Here is a 19,303-nt window from a genome sequence, read left to right as displayed (position 1 = left end):
TAGTTTAGTTAGTCAAATAATTATGGGCTATAATTATCTAAGCATAAAGTAATTATAATTTCCTTAGGCAAATACATACTAAAAGTGTTCAAATGAAAATGAGGAACTGTGAGCTTAGCCATCTGGAGATATGGCTTTGTTATCATCTGGGCTAGACTTAGTGTACTAAAATTTAAAATGGTGCTTCAGTATTAAAATTTTAGATACTGCCCATAGTATAGCACTTTAGGAAGAGTATTTCCTGGTAAAAGCTGTCCCATTAAACTTAAATAATTAAAACTTAATTTTTTAATTATTTAAAAGTAACCAAAGGACTCTTTCAACAAAGTAAAAAAGTCTGTATTTAATCTCAACTCAACGAAAAAAAAAATCAGACAAAAAATATGAAAAAAACAGTGTTAAAGAAAAGGGACATCAGGCAATGAAGAACAGTGATCCCTGAGAGAAGAGTCCTAAGATTGCTTACTGCCTTGAGAATATCTAGGACACAGCACAGGGAGGGAGAACTCAGATGGAGCCAAGTGGACTACCTGAGTTAAGGAGACAGAACTGAGAGTATTGAGGCTGAACTGACTGAGGTGGCTAGATTTCACAGGCAGAGTAAAGGAAAAAATACAGCTGTCCAGAGACAGAATCCCTGAGATGTGCAGAAGGTTCTCCAGACCAAGTATTCAGTCTCGCCCCAGGAGTAGAGAATAATTACCCTTAGACTAAATGATGCTCTAGTCCCACATAACAAATCTTAAAAGCATTAGCCAAAAGATCAAACTGTTTCCAAGTAACCTAACTATGACCCAGAACAAAGCTCAAAAATATTTGTAATATTTGTAGGAATACAAAAATACCCAGCACCTAACAAGCTAAAATTCCAAATCCCTGGCATTTAATCAGAGATTATCAGGTATATTTGTTTTCTATTGCTGCATTATCAATTATCACAAATGTAGTGGCTTAAAACAACACCCATTTATTATCTAACAGTTTTGTAGGCCAGAGTTTGAGTGGGCTGGTCTGCACTCTCTGTCAAAGATCTCATAAGGCTGAAATCATTGTGTCTGCCAGGCTAGGCTCTTATCTGGAAGTTCTAAAGAAGAACCTGCTTCTAAGCTCATTCAGGGTATTGGCAGAATCTAGTTTCCTGCAGCTGTAAGAATAGGGATCCTATTTCCTTGCTGGCTGACAGCCAGGGGCTGTTTTCAAGTTCTAGAGCTGACCTGCATCCCTCATCATGTGACCCCCCCATCTCTATGCCAGCAATGGCACATAAAATCCTTTTTATGATTCATATTTCACTTCCCCTTCTGCCACTGGCCAGAGAAAATTTTCTACTTTTAAGGGGCTCATGTGATTTTATTAAGCCAACCCAGATAACTGTTCTTTACGATAACTCAAAGTCAACTGATTAGTAACCTTAATTACATATGCAAAAATCTCCTTTGCCATATAACGTAATATTATCACAGAAGTGATACCCCATCCTATTCATGGGGGAGAGATTCTGGGAGTCATTCTTAATATTCTGCCTATCACACCAGGGAAGCAAAGAAACAGAAAAATGGGACCCATTAAAAAAATAAAATCAAATGAAAACCAATACAAAACTGATATAAATGTTAGGATTAGCACACATTCACACAGTTATTATAAATATATTCCATCTGTTCAAAAAGTTGAATAGGGACACTGAAGAAATCAGAAAAACACAAAACAAATTTCTAGAGATGAAAATAACACTGAGATTTTTTTAAAAACCCAAAAAACTGGATGGGATTGGTGGCACATTACACATTGCAAAAGTAGAGGCTAGTGAACTTGAAGCTAGAGCAATAGAAATGATCAAAAAGAGAAGACAGAAAGCAAAGACTTGGAGGGCAAAAACAACAACAAAAAACCAGCACAGGGCCTCCCTGGTGGCGCAAGTGGTTGAGAGTCCGCCTGCCGATGCAGGGGATACGGGTTCGTGCCCCGGTCTGGGAGGATCCCATATGCCGCGGAGCGGCTGGGCCCGTGGGCCATGGCCGCTGAGCCTGCGCGTCCGGAGCCTGCGCGTCCGGAGCCTGTGCTCCGCAACGGGGGAGGCCACGACAGTGAGAGGCCCGCATACTGCAAAAAAAAAAAAAAAAAAAAAAAAACAGCACATATGTGAGCTGTGAGTTTAACTTCTAGTGGCCTAATACATGTGTACTTGAAGTCCCTGATGAAAAGCAAAGAGGATAGGGAACAGAAAATATATTTGAAAAAATAATGACTGAAAAATTGCCTAATGTAGTAAAAACATTAACCCAAGAAGTATCCAAGAAGTTCAATGAACACCGAGCAAAAGAAAAATAAGTAAATTACACCAAAGCATAACATAATCAAATTTCTCAAAACAAACAATAAGAGAAAGTATTAAAAGCAGCCAGAGGGCTTCCCTGGTGGCGCAGTGGTTGAGAGTCCACCTGCTGATGCAGGGGACACGGGTTCGTGCCCCGGTCCAGGAAGATCCCACATGCCACGGAGCGGCTGGGCCCGTGAGCCATGGCCACTGAGCCTGTGCATCTGGAGCCTGTGCTCTGCAACGGGAGAGGCCATTAACAGTGAGAGGCCCGCGTACCGCAAAAAAAAATAAATAAATAAAAAAAAAAAAAAAAAAAAAAAAAAAAGCAGCCAGAAAAAAGGACATGTACATATAAGATTAGGACAGCAGCAGATTTCTCATTAGAAACAATGAAAGCAAGACAGAGAAGCAATATCTTTAAAGTACTGAGGAAACAAACCATGAACTTAAAATTCTAAGCCTACTGAAAATTTCTTTCAAAAATGAAGCTTTTTCAAATATAAAAATGGATAAAGAACCCATTATCAGCAAATTACCATGTGATCCATCCACACAATTCCTAGGTATTTATCCCAGTGAAGTGAAATCTATGTTTACACAAAAACTATACAGGGATCTTATTAGCAGCTATATTTGAAAAAAGTACAAAATAGAAACAATCCAAGTATCAATCACAGGTGAATGGATAAACTAGTTATGGTATATTCACACAATTGAATACTACCAATAATAAACAGAAAAGAACTACTGATACATGCAACATAGACAAATATCAAAAGAATTATTCAGAGTGAAATGGCCAGATTCCCACCCCCACCAAAAAAAAGAGTATGCACTGTATGATTCAATTTATATAAAATTCTACAAAGTGAAAACTAATATCTAGTGACAGAAACAGGCCAGTGATTGCCTGGGGACAGGTGTGGGGAAGGAAAGCATGAGGAGAGCAAGAAAGAGAGATTACAAAGAGGCACATGAGGATACTTTTGGGGATGATGGATGTAATTATCTTGATTGTGGTGATGGTTTCAAGATTTTAAATAGATGACAAAACTTGTCAAACTATACACTTTAAATATGTGCAACAAAACTGTTCTAAAAACTGGATACTGATAATGGTGGCTCAAGTATATATGTATTTCCTAAAAATTTAAAACTATACTTAAAATCGGTGAAAATTTATATACTACAGTGTATAAATTATGTCCCAATAAAGATTCTAAGCATGAGGGGAAACTTCAATCTTATGTTTGGTTAGGCTATGGAAATCTTATCTTACTGTAAAGTATTAAGGCAGATTAAGTATAATGGAAATCATTTCAATTCTGGTTCAAAAGAAACAACTTGTGTCTGTGTGTTTTATTTGCTTTTTTGTTGCTGTTAAGGTAGCAAACTTAGTTCATTTCCACTGTAAGTCCTCGGATGTAAAAGTCATCCTGGGAAAACCGTAAACATCTGGTTACTACTTCAAAGCCTGGTAGCTTATTAAATATTTTAGTAATTTCGATGTATTAGGAGATGACAATGTTCAACACCTGCTTTCATTTAGGATAAAATCTGCAGGGATTTAAGATCTTTATTAAGTATCTAGAAGTTTCTTTCTTTTATGAGGTGACACAATTGCTATTGCATATAACCATATAAGAAGTGGCTTAAAATTACATTTTTTACTTTTATAACCCATAATATGAAATTTTTAAAACAAGCAAATCCAAAAAGTAAATGTTTGCATTCATAAGCAATAGCTAAAATTCCATTAGAACAAGTAAATACTTTTTTATTTCTTTTAACTTTCTGGAAAAATTGTTTTATATCAATTTTACTAATTCAGTATTTCATCTTGATACGATTAACTTTTCTTTAATTCTGAGGAATCTTCTTTTATAAAAACTAGTAAATGTCTCAAAATTTGGACTAAAAATTAAATTATACTTTATATCAAAGTAATTTGCAAATTTTAGTATTATAATCATACAACCACGAAAGAAACCAGAGTATAAATGAGATAAACCACAAATAATAGCATACAGTAAAAACTCAGGCCAGTAAATACTCCTACTACTTATGCTAATCCTTTATCAGGTCTAATCCTTTATTAATACCACTACTATTTCTCTTCCTAGTTAACTCCATATTTAGTTTAAGGTCCAGTAGATAAAGGAATTTTTTAAAACACCAAAATATCTTAAGAATTACAAGATATTTCCTTTTAGACTGGTGATTTACATCACTATGAGTAAAGTTCATTAAGGGAATGAAGAACAGGGAAAGAGAGAACTAAAAAGAGGTTAAAGAGTTGGGGAGAGCAGCCAACCAGAATAGAAAAGGAAAATAATTTCCAGCCATATCAGTTGATTTTCCAAAATGCGGCTTTATTACTTTTCTAAAAATACTATTTAACAACCATATTTTAACCAATGGATCATTCTGAAATTCTTGAATATTAAAAATATGTTCAGCCCTGAGCCATAAGATGGTGAAACTTAGATGTACAGTCCCTGCCTTATTATCAAATGACACCAAATATCTACTGAGTGTATAAAGTATCTTGTGATAGGGGTTAAGATTACATGTAGGTAGATGACAAGGTTTTCATAGGTCTATATCCCAGTTTTGATTTAAAAAAACAAAAAACAAAAAACAGGGCTTCCCTGGTGGGGCAGTGGTTGAGAGTCCGCCTGCTGGTGCAGGGGACGCAGGTTCGTGTCCTGGTCCAGGAAGATCCCACATGCTGCGGAGCGGCTGGGCCCGTGAGCCATGGCCACTGAGCCTGCGTGTCCGGAGCCTGTGCTCCGCAACGGGGGAGGCCGCAGCAGTGAGAGGCCCACATAACGCAAAAAAATAAATAAATAAATAAAACAGTAAGAAAATGGATAATAAGTCAAAGACATTAAATAGGCACTCTGCACTAACCAGATTAATTGTGATAGAAGATTCATGGTAGGAGTTATAGAAGATGTGGCTGGAAAGATAAATGCTTTATTTTATTTACTTATTTTTTTAATTGGAGTACAGTTGATTTAAAATGTTGTTAATTTCAGGTGTACAACAAAATGAATCAGTTATACATATACATACATCCACTCTTTTTCGATTCTTTTCCCATATAGGTAGGCCATTATAGAGTACCGAGTAGAGTTCCCTGTGCTATACAGTAGGTCCTTATTAGTTATCTATTTTATATATAGTAGTGTGTATATGTCAGTCCCAATCTGCCAATTTATCCCTACTCCCCCTTTCCCCCAGTAACCGTAAGTTTGTTTTCTACATCTGTAACTCTATTTCTGTTTGGTAGATAAGTTCATTTGTACCCTTTGTTTAGATTCCTCATATAAGCAATATCATGATATTTGTCTTTCTCTGTCTGATTTACTTCACTCAATATGACAATCTCTAGGTCCATTCATGTCACTGCAAATGGCATTACTTCGTTCTTTTTTATGGCTGAGTAATATTCCACTGTACATATGTACCACATCTTCTTTAACCATTCCTCTGTTGATGGGCATTTAGAGGTTCCTTGAATGTCCTGGCTATTGTAAATAGTGCTGCAGTGAATATTGCGGTGCATGTATCTTTTGAATTATGGTTTTCTCCAGATATATGTCCAGCAGTGGGATTGCTGGATCATATGGTAGCTCTATTTTCAGTTTTTTAAGGAATCTCCATGCTGTTCTCCATAGTGGCTGTACCAGTTTACATTCCCACCAACAATGTAGGAGGGTTCCTTTTTCTCCATACCCTCTCCAGCATTAACTGTTTATAGACTTTTTTGATGACGGCCATTCCGATGAGTGTGAGGTGATACCTCATAAGATAAATGCTTTAAATAATAAATATTTAAAATACAATGGAGAATTTAGAACAGAGGTTCCCAAGCTTTCTCGTTTCATGATACCCTAATGTCTCAATTTTTTCATTGTGCTTCTAGTCTGAACAATATACCTAACAGTTCTGTTTCATAAGATATTGTAACAAATTAATTAATAACTATTTGAAAAATAATACACGTAGTTTGAAAGAAAAAAGTAATCTTACTTCATTCTTAAATAACCATGATCACTTCCTAATGAGATGTGTGTATCTATAGGGCACTGTGTAACTTATCAAACTTTGGGATTAGATTTGAAAGTGCCACCCTTATCTTCTATTCCATATTGATTTTCCCATAGTATTTATCACTATAGCAGTGAAGGAAAAACCAGGAACACCCAGCTTCATCAATATATGACATAATCAGAAGGCATGTAGTTAGACCTAATGCTGAAACTCCAACTACCTTGAAGCTAGTAGATTAATGGTGATGGTAGGAAGTGAAATAATACTGTGTTTCCCTCAAAAACTTAAAATATCCTGTTGTACCCTCGTGAAATCATTTTGGCACCCCAGGGTACCTCAGATTTAGGAACTCAATTTGGTAACTGCAGATTTAAACTGATCTTAATAGTGGCAACAGCACTGTTCAACTGTAAATTTCTCCTTCAAGGTTTAATATAAAAGTCTGCCATAATAAAAAGCTGATTAATGATACCCAAAAGTACTAAAATGTGATAGCACGCTATGCAATTCTGAAGAACACTTTCATATCCTCAAAATATTTAATGACATTGTTTTTAGGGTAAAGCCCTCTCTGACATTCATATTGATAAGATAATTTAAGGATTCCTGGAGAAGAGGGAGGCCTGTGTATCAAAAATATGCCACATTCACATGGGCCATAAAAACCTTTGTAGGTAATGGTAAGAAAATGGTAGACTTGCAAAGTCCAAAGGCAGTTTCTCCACAGAAACACAGGAAAAAAAACAAACAAATAAAACTGGGAAACTACTTATAATCAACTTTAACAAAAATCTGGGAAACAAAGGTTTACTGCAACCAAGCAAATGCTTGATCAAAAAATGCAATGAATACTTGGTAGGAGAGCTTTCTGGCATTTTAATTTATCTTTGCTTCATCCCCACCCCCACCCCCAATGGTTTGGTGATAGTCCTGAAGATAGCAGGCTGCATTCCTGGTACAGTTTCCTGGTGCCAGAGGGAGCAGAGAAGACTTCATACTCAAAGAACTGTGGATGTCTGCTTTGACCTCTCTGAAGGCTCCCTGAAGGACTCACAGAAAGGGTTTACCTTTTTTTCACCTAAGAAGTCTCTCAGGACAGAGAAATAGCTAAGTGGAGGGCATTTAAAGGCAAATGAAACAACCACTGAAGCCAGGAGCAAAGGATATCAGTTGTCTATATTGTTTAATAGACATCCTAGAGTCTTGGGGAAAAGCTAGGGAGTAAACTGTTTTAAGGAATAAGAGCTTTGCAATGCTTCCACGTGTTACTGGAAAACTAGAAGGCTAGATGCAAAAGGAGTCATCCTCAGAAGAGATCTGAAAAGGTCCTAAGCTCTCACATCTGGAGGATCTTCAAGCTCTGTGCAAGCAAAGGCAGAGTTTACAAAATGCCTGGGTGAATGTTGAAGGTATGCCTTGGCACACAAACACAGAATTCAGCTGCAAACATGGCAAATTTTCTTTCTGCTTGCAGGCATTTGGAAGTCCTAGCCACAGCAATCAGAGAAAAAAAAAGAAATAAAAGGAATACATATTGGAAAAGAAGTAAAACTGTCACTGTTTGCAGATGACATGATACTATACATAGAAAATCCTAAAGATGCCACCAGAAAACTAGAGCTAATCCATGAATTTGGTAAAGTTGCAGGATACAAAATTAAGGCAAGAAATCTCTTGCATTCCTATACGTTAACAATGAAAGATCAGAAAGAGAAATTAAGGAAATAATCCCATTTACTATCACAACAAAAATAATAAAATACCTAGGAATAAACCTACCTAAGGAGGCAAAAGACCTGTACTCGGAAAAATATAAAACACTGATGAAAGAAATTAAAGATGATACAAATAGATGGAGAGATATACCATGTTTTTGGATTGGAAGAATCAATATTGTGAAAATTATTACACTACCCAGAGCAATCCACAGATTCAATGCAATCCCTATCAAATTACCATAAGAGACCCCGAATAGCCAAAGCAATCTTGAGAAAGAAAAACAGAGCTGGAGGAATCAGGCTCCCTGACTTCAGCCTATAGTACAAGTATAGTAATCAAGACAGTATGGTACTGGCACAAAAACAGAAATATAGATCAACGGTACAAGATAGAAAATCCAGAGATAAACCCACACACCTATGGTCACCTGGTCTATGACACAGGGGCAAGAATATACAATGGAGAAAAGACCGTCTCTTCAATAAGTGGTGTTGGGGAAACTGGACAGCTACATGTAAAAGAATGAAATTAGAACACTACCTAACACCATACACAAAAATAAACTCAAAATGGATTAAAGACCTAAATGTAAGGCTGGAGACTATAAAACTCTTAGAGGAAAACATAGGAAAAACACTCTTTGAAGTGTTTCGAAGTGTTTGAAACACTCAAATCACAGCAAGATCTTTTTTGACCCACCTCCTAGAGTAATGGAAATAAAAATAAACAAATGGGACCTAATTAAACTTAAAAGCTTTTGCACAGCAAAGGAAACCATAAACAAGATGAAAAGACAACCCTCAGAATGGGAGAAAATATTTTCAAATGAAGCAACTGACAAAGGATTAATCTCCAAAATATACAAACAGCCAATGCAGCTCAATATCAAGAAAAACAAGCAACACAATCAAAAAATGGGCAGAAGACCTAAATAGACATTTCTCCAAAGAAAACATACAGATGGCGAAGAGGCACATGAATAGACAGATGCTCAACATCACTAATTATTAGAGAAATGCAAGTCAAAACTACAATAAGGTATCAACTCACATCGGTCAGAATGGCCATCATCAAAAAATCTACAAACAATAAAGGCTGGAGAGGGTGCAGAGAAAAGGGAAACCTCTTGCATTATTGGCAGGAATGTAAATTGATACAGCCACTATGCAGAACAGCATGGAGGTTCCTTAAAAAACTAAAAATAGAACTACCATGTGACCCAGCAATCCCACTACTGAGCATATACCCTGAGAAAACCACAATTCAGGAAGACACATGTACCCCAATGTTCACTGCAGCACTATTTACAATAGCCAGGACACAGAAACAACCTAAATGCCCATCGACAGATGAATGGATAAAGATGTAGTACATATATACAATGGGATATTACTCAGCCATAAAAAGGAACCAAATTGGGTCATTTGTAGAGATGTGGATGGACACAGAGTCTGTCATACAGAGTGAAGTAAGTCAGAAAGAGAAAAACAAATATCGTATATTAATGCATATATGTGGAACATAGAAAAATGGTACAGATGAATCTATTTGCAAGGCAGAAACAGATATGCAGACATTGAGAATGGATGTGTGGACACAGAGTGGGAAGGGGAAGGTGGGATGAATTGGGAGATGAGGTTTGACATAAATACGCTACCATGTGTAGAACAGATAGCTAGTGGGGGCCTGCAGTATAGCACAGGAAGCTCAGTTCGGTGCCCTGTGATGACCTAGATGGGTGGGATGGGGGGCAGGGGGGAAGGGAGGTCCAAGAGGGAGCGGATATATGTATACATATAGCTGATTCACTTTGTTTTACAGCAGAAACTAACACAACATTGTAAAGCAATTATACTTCAATTAAAGAAAAAAAAAAGTCTGTCAAAACGCTAGTTGACCACTAACTTAGTGGAGACCTCAGTGACCACACATGACAAAAAATACAGTCTTTAGCAAATAAAGTCACTAAACAACTACACCCTGTTTCAAACAGCAATAAGAAATTATAGAAAAGAGGAGTATCTTCCAGTTACACATTATAATATTCACTGTATCCAGCTTTCAATAAAAAATTATGAGGCAAGCACAGAAGTAAGAGAGTATGGCCAATTCACAAGAAAAGCAGAAATTCACAGAAACCATCCCTCAGGAAGACATTGGATTTACTAGATAAAGACTCTATACCCACTGTCTTACATATGGTCAAAGCTTATATGTGGTCAAAGACCTAAAAGAAACCAAAAGGAAAGAGAGAATGGTACTTCAACAAATAGGGAATATTAATAAAGATACAGAATTTATAAATAAGAACCAAATAGAAATCCTAGAGCTGAAAAGTACACTAACTGGAATTTACTAGAGATGTTCAACAGCAGATTTGAGCATCCAGAAGAATAAGAAAACTTAAAGATAGTTGAACTTAAGTATCCAGACTTAGGAACAGAAAGAAAAAAAATGAAGAAAATTCTATGTAATTCTATGTTACTTCAATAATTGGGGAGTGAGGGACATTACATGAAGGGAAACATTGATAGGAACTACAGCTGACTTCTTATAATATTGGGTTGGCCAAAAAGTGCCTTCGGTTTTTAAATAAAAATAAAAGACACATTTCACACTTTCACCAAGAACTTTATTGAATAACATATTCACCCTTTTGTTCCACTACCTTCTGCCATTTTTCAGGCAACTTCATAATTCCATCTTTCCAAAATGTTTTATCTTTTTGAGCAAAGAACTGTTCCAGGTACCTTTTACAGTCTTCCAGGGAATTGAAATTTTTTCCATTAAGAGAATTTTGTGAAGACCTAAATAAATGGAAATATGAAGGTGCAACGTCTGGTGAATATAGCAGATGAATCAGAACTTCCCAGCCAAGCTGTAACAGTTTCTGCCTGGTCATCAAAGAAACATGCGGTCTTGCGTTCTCCTGATGGAAGATTATGGTGTTTTCTGTTGACTAATTCTGGATGCTTTTCATCAAGTGCTGCTTTCAGTTGGTCTAACTGGAGCAGTACTTGCTGGAATTAATCATTTGGTTTTCTGGAAGGAGCTCATAATAGAGGACTCCCTTCTAATCCTACCATATATACATCACCTTCTTTGGATGAAGACCAGCCTTTGGTGTGGTTGGTAGTGGTTCATTTTGCTTGCCCCATGAGCTCTTCTGTTCCACATCATTGTACATATCCACTTTTCATCGCCCATCACAATTTCTTTTAAACACGGAACACTTTCATTACGTTTAAGTAGAGAATCGCAGGCAGAAATACGGTCAAGAAGGTATTTTTCGTTTAACTTATGTGGAACCCAAACATCAAAGCGATTCACGTAATCAAGCTGGTGCAAATGATTGTCAACACTTGATTTGGTTATTTTGAGTATGTTGGGTATCTCCCGTGTGGTATAACGTTATTATAGCAATCGATTTGATCGCTATCAACTTCAACTGGTCTACCTGACCACGGAGCATCATACAGTGAGAAATCTCCAGCATGAAACTTTGCAGACCACTTTTGACATGTTTCATCAGTCACAGCACCTTCTCCATACACTGCACTGGCATTTCAGTTGTGCTTTAACCTTTCTTGAAATAATAAAGGATAATATGGCAAAAATGTTGCTTTTTTCTTCCATCTTCAATATTAAAATGACTACACAAAAATTCACCAATTTTGATGTGTTTTTTAAAATGCACGCTGATATAACAGCTGCACATACAATCTAACAAAATTGTTTCAAATGAAGTTAAAGACAACTAAGTGCTACTAGAGCCATCTTATGGAAAAAAACAAACAAAATTTTTGGCCAACCCAATAGAAAGAGGAAAGCTAGAAGACAATGAAATCACATTTTTAAAGAGCTGAAAGGAAAAAAAACACCTATAGAGGTTTTCTACTGACAATATTCTTTAAAAATGAAGATGAAATAAACAAGAAAAAGTGGAAAAATTAGACTCTACCACATCTTCACTACAATAAATGCTAAAAGAAATGTCTATGGGCTAAAGGAAAATTCTAACAGGAAATCTCAAGTACAACAAGAATAAGTGAAGAACAACAGTAAGGGTAAATGAGCCATTAGATATAAAGAACAATGTTTTGTTTTGTTTTTTGAAAAAATACTTTGTAACAAAGTAAATTACAGTTGACCCTTGAACAATGTGGGAGTTAGGGGCACTGACCCTTCTTGCAGTCGAAAATCCACATGTAACTTAACAGTAGGTTCTCCATATCTGTAATCCCACACTCACAGATTCAGTTAACCATGGATCATGTATATCCTTAAAGTTCTTAGCTCTTTAAAGTAAAAACAACACTAGAAGATGTACAGTGGAACCTTGAACAACATGGGTTTGAACTGAGCAGGTCCACTTATACGTGAATTTTTTTTCACTACATACATAACTACAGTACTGTATGATCCACAGCTGGTTGAGTCCACAGACATGGAGGGCTGACTGTGAAGTTATATACAGATTTGTGACTTCACAGAAGGTTGGTGCTCCTAACCCCAGTGTTGTTCAAGGGTCAGCTGCAGATTAAGGCACAGGTAGAAGTAAAATATATTACAATGAGGATAAACAAGGTGAAATGGAAGAATTTGCAAATATGTCTCCATAAAAATTTTAAACTGATTTGGAAGAGAGTACATTGTGATCACAGACTGTAATAAGTTCAATATGCATACTTGAATCTCTAAAGTAAGCAATAAACACACCACACACACACACAGGCATAATTAAAACACTGTTATGGGACATGAAAAGGAATAATGGAACTATTTGCTTCAAAAACAACTACAAAGAGCAGGAAATGATGAACAGAGAAAAAAAGAGTAAATGCAATTCAAACATCAAGATTGTAGAGTTAAATACATATCAAAAATAATATTAAAAGGATAGTTTATAAAGGGTACATGGAAACTTTTGACGGTTGATATGAGAGAAGTTATCAAATTGTACATATCAGATACGTGCAGTTTATGTATACAAATAAAGCTGTTAAAAAATATAAGACTAACAACTTCAGTTAGATTTCCAGGTTAGATAAAAAGAGACATCTATATGATGTACATAAAATATATCACTTTAAGTAAAAAAGAACAAACAGGTTGAAAATAAAAGGATGAAAAACTTCATTAGGTTACCTTAAGCATAAAAAGGATAGTATGGCTCTACTAATATCAGACAAAGTAAACTATAAGTCTATTTTCAGAGATAAAGGGAAATATTTATAATGATAAAAGAGTAAGTTGATCAGTAAGACATAAAATTAAATGTGTATGCTACTAATTAAAAACAAGACAAAGCAAAGAAAACAGGAGGTACAACTCAACAGACTTAAAAATGATTTGCAATCGACCTAACCAATTTGACACCTGGCTTAATATGTTAAGAGGCTTTATGAGAACTTCTCTTTGAGCTCTGCTAAAGCCAGGTTTTGGGAGAGATCTTGGTGTTCATGTTTATGAACAGGCTCATGGGAGGTTGCTGGTGGGAGGACTCCCTGAGCTCTGCTGCTTGTCTCTGCTTCATAATATCTGATATTCATGAAAGCTGATGCTTGTTTCTGTGTTTACATCTGTGTCTCTGAGCCCCCCCAAAATGTCTGTACATCAATAAACATTTGTTCTATACAAACAAACAAAGAAAAAAGCCAGAGACTAGGCGATTTCTGGGATACCATAAAGACTACAAAAATACACATTATGGGGATCTCAGAAGGACAGAAGAGAGAAAATGGCAGAAAGAATATGTGAAGAAATGATGGCAGAAAACTTCCCAAATTTGATTAATGACATGAATCTGCACATCAAGAAGCTCAAAGAATCCAAGTAAAAAGCTCAAAAGAAATTACCATTCTGAGATGCATTATAATCAAATTGTGAAAACCAAAGACAAAAGGGAATATTGAAAGCAGCAAGAGAGAAGCAACTCATCACTTAGAAAGAATCCTTAATAAGTTTAAAAGTTGATTCATCACATAGCATAAAGGACATTTTTAGAATGCTGAAAGAAAAAAGCTTGTCAACGAAGAATTCTATATATGCAAAACTAACCTTCAAAAATGAAGAAAATAAGCGATTCCCAAATAAGCAAAAGTTAAGGGAGCTTATCACTAGTAGACCTTCTTAGAAGAAATGCTAAAACAAGTCATCCAGATTGAAATGACAGGACATTAGACAGTAACTTGAAATCACAGAAAAAATAACACCAGTAAAACTAACTATATAGGTAAATTAAAAAGCCAGTATTACTATATTTTCAATTTGTAACTTTGTTTCCTGTATGACTTAAAAAACAAATGCATACAACAATGATTATAATCTAATATATAATAATATAATATAAAGGGCATACAATGTATAAAGACATAATCTATGTCAACAAAAATATAACGATGGGGAGGCACAGCTGTATAGGAGCAGAGTTTTTGTAGGCCACTGTGATAAATTTAGGTTGTTAACTGTAACCATTAGAGTAACCATTAAGAAAGTAATTTAAAAATATACAGAAAAGGGAGGAGGAGTCAAGATGGCGTTGTGGGAAGACACAGAGTTAGCGTCTTCCCACAGCTAGGGTGCCTGCCAGTCGCTGGTAGGGGACTCTGACCCCCAAGGACATGGAAGGAACCCCAGATTGAACTGGTAGGACGTGGGGGACCAAGGGGAGAGAAGAAGTGGAGGCCAGACAAGATCGGCCCCCCTGAGGCCGGGGAGATCAGGAGAGGCAGGCCGGTTCCCCAACCCCCAAAGCCCCTTACAGGCAACGTGGGTCCTGGGGGCATAGGAAGGAAGCAGGGGAGATTAGGAGAGGCAGGAAGGAGGGGCACCCTGGGAGGAGTGGGTGAGGGGAGGAGGGCGATTGCCCTGCCCACTAGGGCCCAGGGAGCCTGCTGAGCTCCCAGGCCAATCCCCTGCCCTCAAAGACCCCTCCAGGTTGCCTGGGTCCTTGAGGGCACAGGAAGGAGGCCGAGGGGAGAAAAGGAAAGGAAGGCAGGAGGTGCCCTTTGGGAGGAGCGGCAGAGGAGCAAGGGCAATTGGCCCGCCCACTCAGGTTCAGGGAGCCTGCTGAACTCCCAGGCCGATCACCCGCCCTCCAGGGCCCCTCTAGGCTGTGTGGGTCTTTGGGGGCACAGGAGGGAGGATGCAGGGATCAGGAGAGGCAAGCGGGAGGGGCCCTCCCAGACCCCAGACCGGAGGAGCAGGAAAGGAAAGGAGGGAATTTGTCCTGCCCACTCGAGCCCAGGAAGCCTGCTGGGATCCCAGGTGAGGTCCCCTGACCTCTGAGGCCAGGGGTGGGGGACACACCTGGGCCCCTTCTGTTCCTTGAGCCTAAGCCCCACCCCCCACAGCCCCCAGGGCCTTTTCTAGCCCTTTGGGTCCTGAGCATTGGCCCTACCCACTGCCTAAACCTCACCCTTGCCTAGGCCCCACTCTCCACAGCCAAGGCCTCCCACGCCCCCCCCCATTTTTTCATTCTTTTCCCTCCTCCTCTTTTTTATTATTGTGGTACTGATGTACCTTCTGGGTGTTGATTCATCTATATTTTTATTTTTACATTCTTTCTAATAACATATCTGTTAGTTTCATAGTCTAATTTTATTTTTTACTTTGTTACTTTTTTTTTTTTTGCCATCCCACACGGCTTGCAGGATCTTGATTTGCGAGCCCAGGGTCGAGTGGAAGCTCCTGCGGTGGGAGTTATGAGTCCAAACCACTGGACTAACAGAGAACCTCAGACACCAGGGAATATTCATCAGAGTGAGGTCTCACAGAGATCCTAATCTCAGCACCAAGACCCAGCTCTACCCAATAGCCTACAAACTCCAGGGTTGGAAGCCTCAGGCCAAATAACCAGTAAGACAGGAACACAATCCCACTAATTAAAAAAAAAAAAAAAAAAATGAGATGGCAAAAAAATATGTCACAAATGAAGGAGCAAGGTAAAAACCTACAAGACCAAATAAATGAAGAGGAAATAAGCAATCTAACTGAAAAAGAATTCAGAGTAATGATAGTAAAGATGATCCAGAATCTCAGAAATAGAATGGAAGCAAGGATTGAGAAACTACAAGAAATGTTAACAAAGATCTAGAAGAACTAAATAACAAACACACAGAGATGAATAACACAATAACTGAAATGAAAAATACAATAGAAGGAATCAGTAACAGAATAACTGAGGCAGAAGAACGAATAACTGAGCTGGAAGACAGAATGGTGGAAATACCTGCCGAGGAGCAGAATAAAGAAAAAACAAATGAAAAGACTTGAGGACAGTCTCAGAGACCTCTGGGACAATATTAAATGCACCAGCATTCGAATTATAGGGGTCCCAGAAGAAGAAGAGAAAAAGAAAGGGTCTGAGAAAATATTTAAAGAGATTATAGTGGAAAACTTCCCTAACATGGGAAAGGATATAGTCACCCAAGTCCAGGAAGAACAGAGAGTCCCATACAAGATAAACCCTAGGAAAAACATAACAAGACACATATTAATCTAACTAACAAAAATTAAATTCAAACAAAAAATATTAAAAGCAGCAAGGGAAGAAAAACAAATAACATATACAAGGAATCCCCAAAAGGTTATCAGCTGATTTTTCAGTGGAAACTCTGCAGGCCAGAAGGGACAGGCATGATATACTTAAAGTGATGAAAGAGAAAAACCTACAACCAAGATTACTCTACCCAGCAAGGATCTCATTCAGATTCGATGGAGAAGTCAAAAGCTTTTGAGAGAAACAAAAGCTAAGAGAATTCAGCACCAGCAAACCAGCTTTACAACAAATGCTAAAGAAACTTCTCTAGGTGGGAAACACAAGAGAAGAAAAACACCCACAAAAACAAACCCAAAACAACTAAGAAAATGGTAATAGGAACACACATATCGATAATCATCTTGAATGTAAATGCCCCAACCAAAAGACACAGACTGGGTGAATGGATACAAAAACAAGACCCATATATATGTTGTCTACAAGGCACCCACTTCAGACCTAGGGACTCATACAGACTAAAAGTGAAGGGATGGAAGAAGATATTCCATACAAATGGAAATCAAAACAAGCTGGAGTAGCAATACTCATATCAGATAAAATAGACTTTAAGATAAAGACTGTTACAAGAGAAAAGGAGGGACACTACATAATGATCAAAGGATAAATCCAAGAAGAAGATATAACAATTATAAATGTTTATGCACCCAACATAGGAGCACCTCAATACATAAGGCAAATGCTAACAACCATGAAAGGAGAAATTGACAGTAACACAATAATAGTAGGGTGCTTTAACACCCCACTTACACCAATGGACAGATCATCCAAACAGAAAATAAATAAAGGAAACACAAGCTTTAAATGACACAATAGGCCAGGTGGATCTAACTGATATTTATAGAACATTCCACCCAAAAGTGGCAGAATACACTTTCTTCTCCAGTGAACATGGAACATTTTCCAGGACAGATCACATCTTGGGTCACAAATCAAGCCTTGGAAAATTTAAGAAAATTGAAATCATATCAAGCATCTTTTCTGACCACAGCACTATGAGATTGGAAATCAATTACAGGATAAAAAACACAAATATATGGAGGCTAAACAGTGCGCTATTAAATAACCAAGAGATCACTGAAGAAATCAAAGAATAAATTTAAAAATGCATAGAAACAAATGACAACAAAAACACGATGACCCAAAACTTATGGGATGCAGCAAAAGCAGTTCTAAGAGGGAAGTTTAGAGCAATTCAATCTCACCTCAGTAAACAAGAAAAATCTCAAACAATCTAACCCTACACTTAAAACAACTAGAGAAAGACGAACAAAGAAAACCCAAAGTCAGTAGAAGGAAAGAAATCATAAAGATCAGAGCAGAAATGAATGAAATAGAAATGAATAAAACAATAGCAAAAATCAATAAAACTAAAAGCTGGTTCTTTGAGAAGATAAACAAAATTGATAAACCCTTAGCCAGACTCATCAAGAAAAAGAGGACACAAATCAATAAAATTAGAAATGAAAAAGGAGAAATCACAACTGATACCACAGAAATACAAAGGATTATAAGAGACTACTACAAACAACTATATGCCAATAAAATGGACAACCATGAAGAAATGGACAAATTCTTAGAAAGGTAAAATTTTCCATGACTGAACCAGGAAGAATTAGAAAATATAAACAGACCTATCACAAGTAATGAAATTGAAACCATAATTAAAAATCTTCCAGCAAACAAAAGTCCAGAACAAGATGGCTTCACAGGTGAATTCTATCAAACATTTAGAGAAGAGCTAACACTGATACTTCTCAAACTCTTCCAAAATATTGCAGAGGGAGGAACACTCCCAAATTCATTCTACAAGGCCACCATCACCCTGATACCAAAGCCAGAAAAAGACATCACAAAAAAATACAATTATAGACCAATATCACTGATGATCATAATACTAGCAAACAGAAATCCTTAACACTAAGACAACTTGACTATGCTGATTCTTTTTTTTTTTAATAAAAATGTTATCAATTGGAATTCCCATCACATACTCCTATCCAGTGGAAAGAAAATTCCAGACCTGCAGAAGCCTGGATGGGAGTAATTTGATGATAAGTACTCTTGATAAAAAGTTAAGTACAGGTTTCTATACTTCCCAACTCTTTTATTTGCAAATGAAAGTAACAATGTTGACCACATATATTTTTTACTGCTCAATAAAAATGTGAATACTGCCATGTAAAAAAAAAAAAAAAACCAGAATCCAACAGCACATTAAAAGCATCATACACCATGATCAAGTGGGATTTATCCCAGGGATGCAAGGATTCTTCAATATATGTAAATCAACCAAAGTTATACACCGCATTAACAAATTAAGGAATAAAAACCATATGATCATCTCAATAGATGCACAAAAAGCTTTTGACAAAATTCAACACCCATTTATGATAAAAACTCTCCAGAAAATGGGCACTGGGGGAACGTACCTCAACAAAATAAAGGTCATATATGACAAACCCACAGCAAGCATCATACTCAATGGTGAAAAACTGAAAGCATTTCCACTAGGATAAGGAACAAGACAAGGATGTCCACTCTCACCACTCTTATTCAGCATAGTTTTGGAAGTCCTAGCCACAGCAATCAGAGACGAAAAAGAAATAAAAGGAACACAAATTGGAAGAGAAGAAGTAAAACTG

At 37.1% G+C, this 19,303-nt stretch overlaps 1 protein-coding gene across 5 annotated transcripts in view; it reads right to left on the bottom strand.

The window, feature by feature from the left end:
* Positions 1–19,303, bottom strand: part of PKN2 (protein kinase N2) — a 164,159-nt gene that overhangs the window by 76,066 nt on the left and 68,790 nt on the right. The gene's annotated exons all lie outside the window — the stretch shown is intronic.

This window comes from Mesoplodon densirostris, chromosome 2, assembly GCF_025265405.1.
Source record: "Mesoplodon densirostris isolate mMesDen1 chromosome 2, mMesDen1 primary haplotype, whole genome shotgun sequence".
Classification (NCBI taxonomy): Eukaryota; Metazoa; Chordata; class Mammalia; order Artiodactyla; family Ziphiidae; genus Mesoplodon; species Mesoplodon densirostris.
The sequence above is the reverse complement of the archived record's forward strand: the minus strand, read 5'-3'. Positions and strand labels throughout refer to the sequence as shown.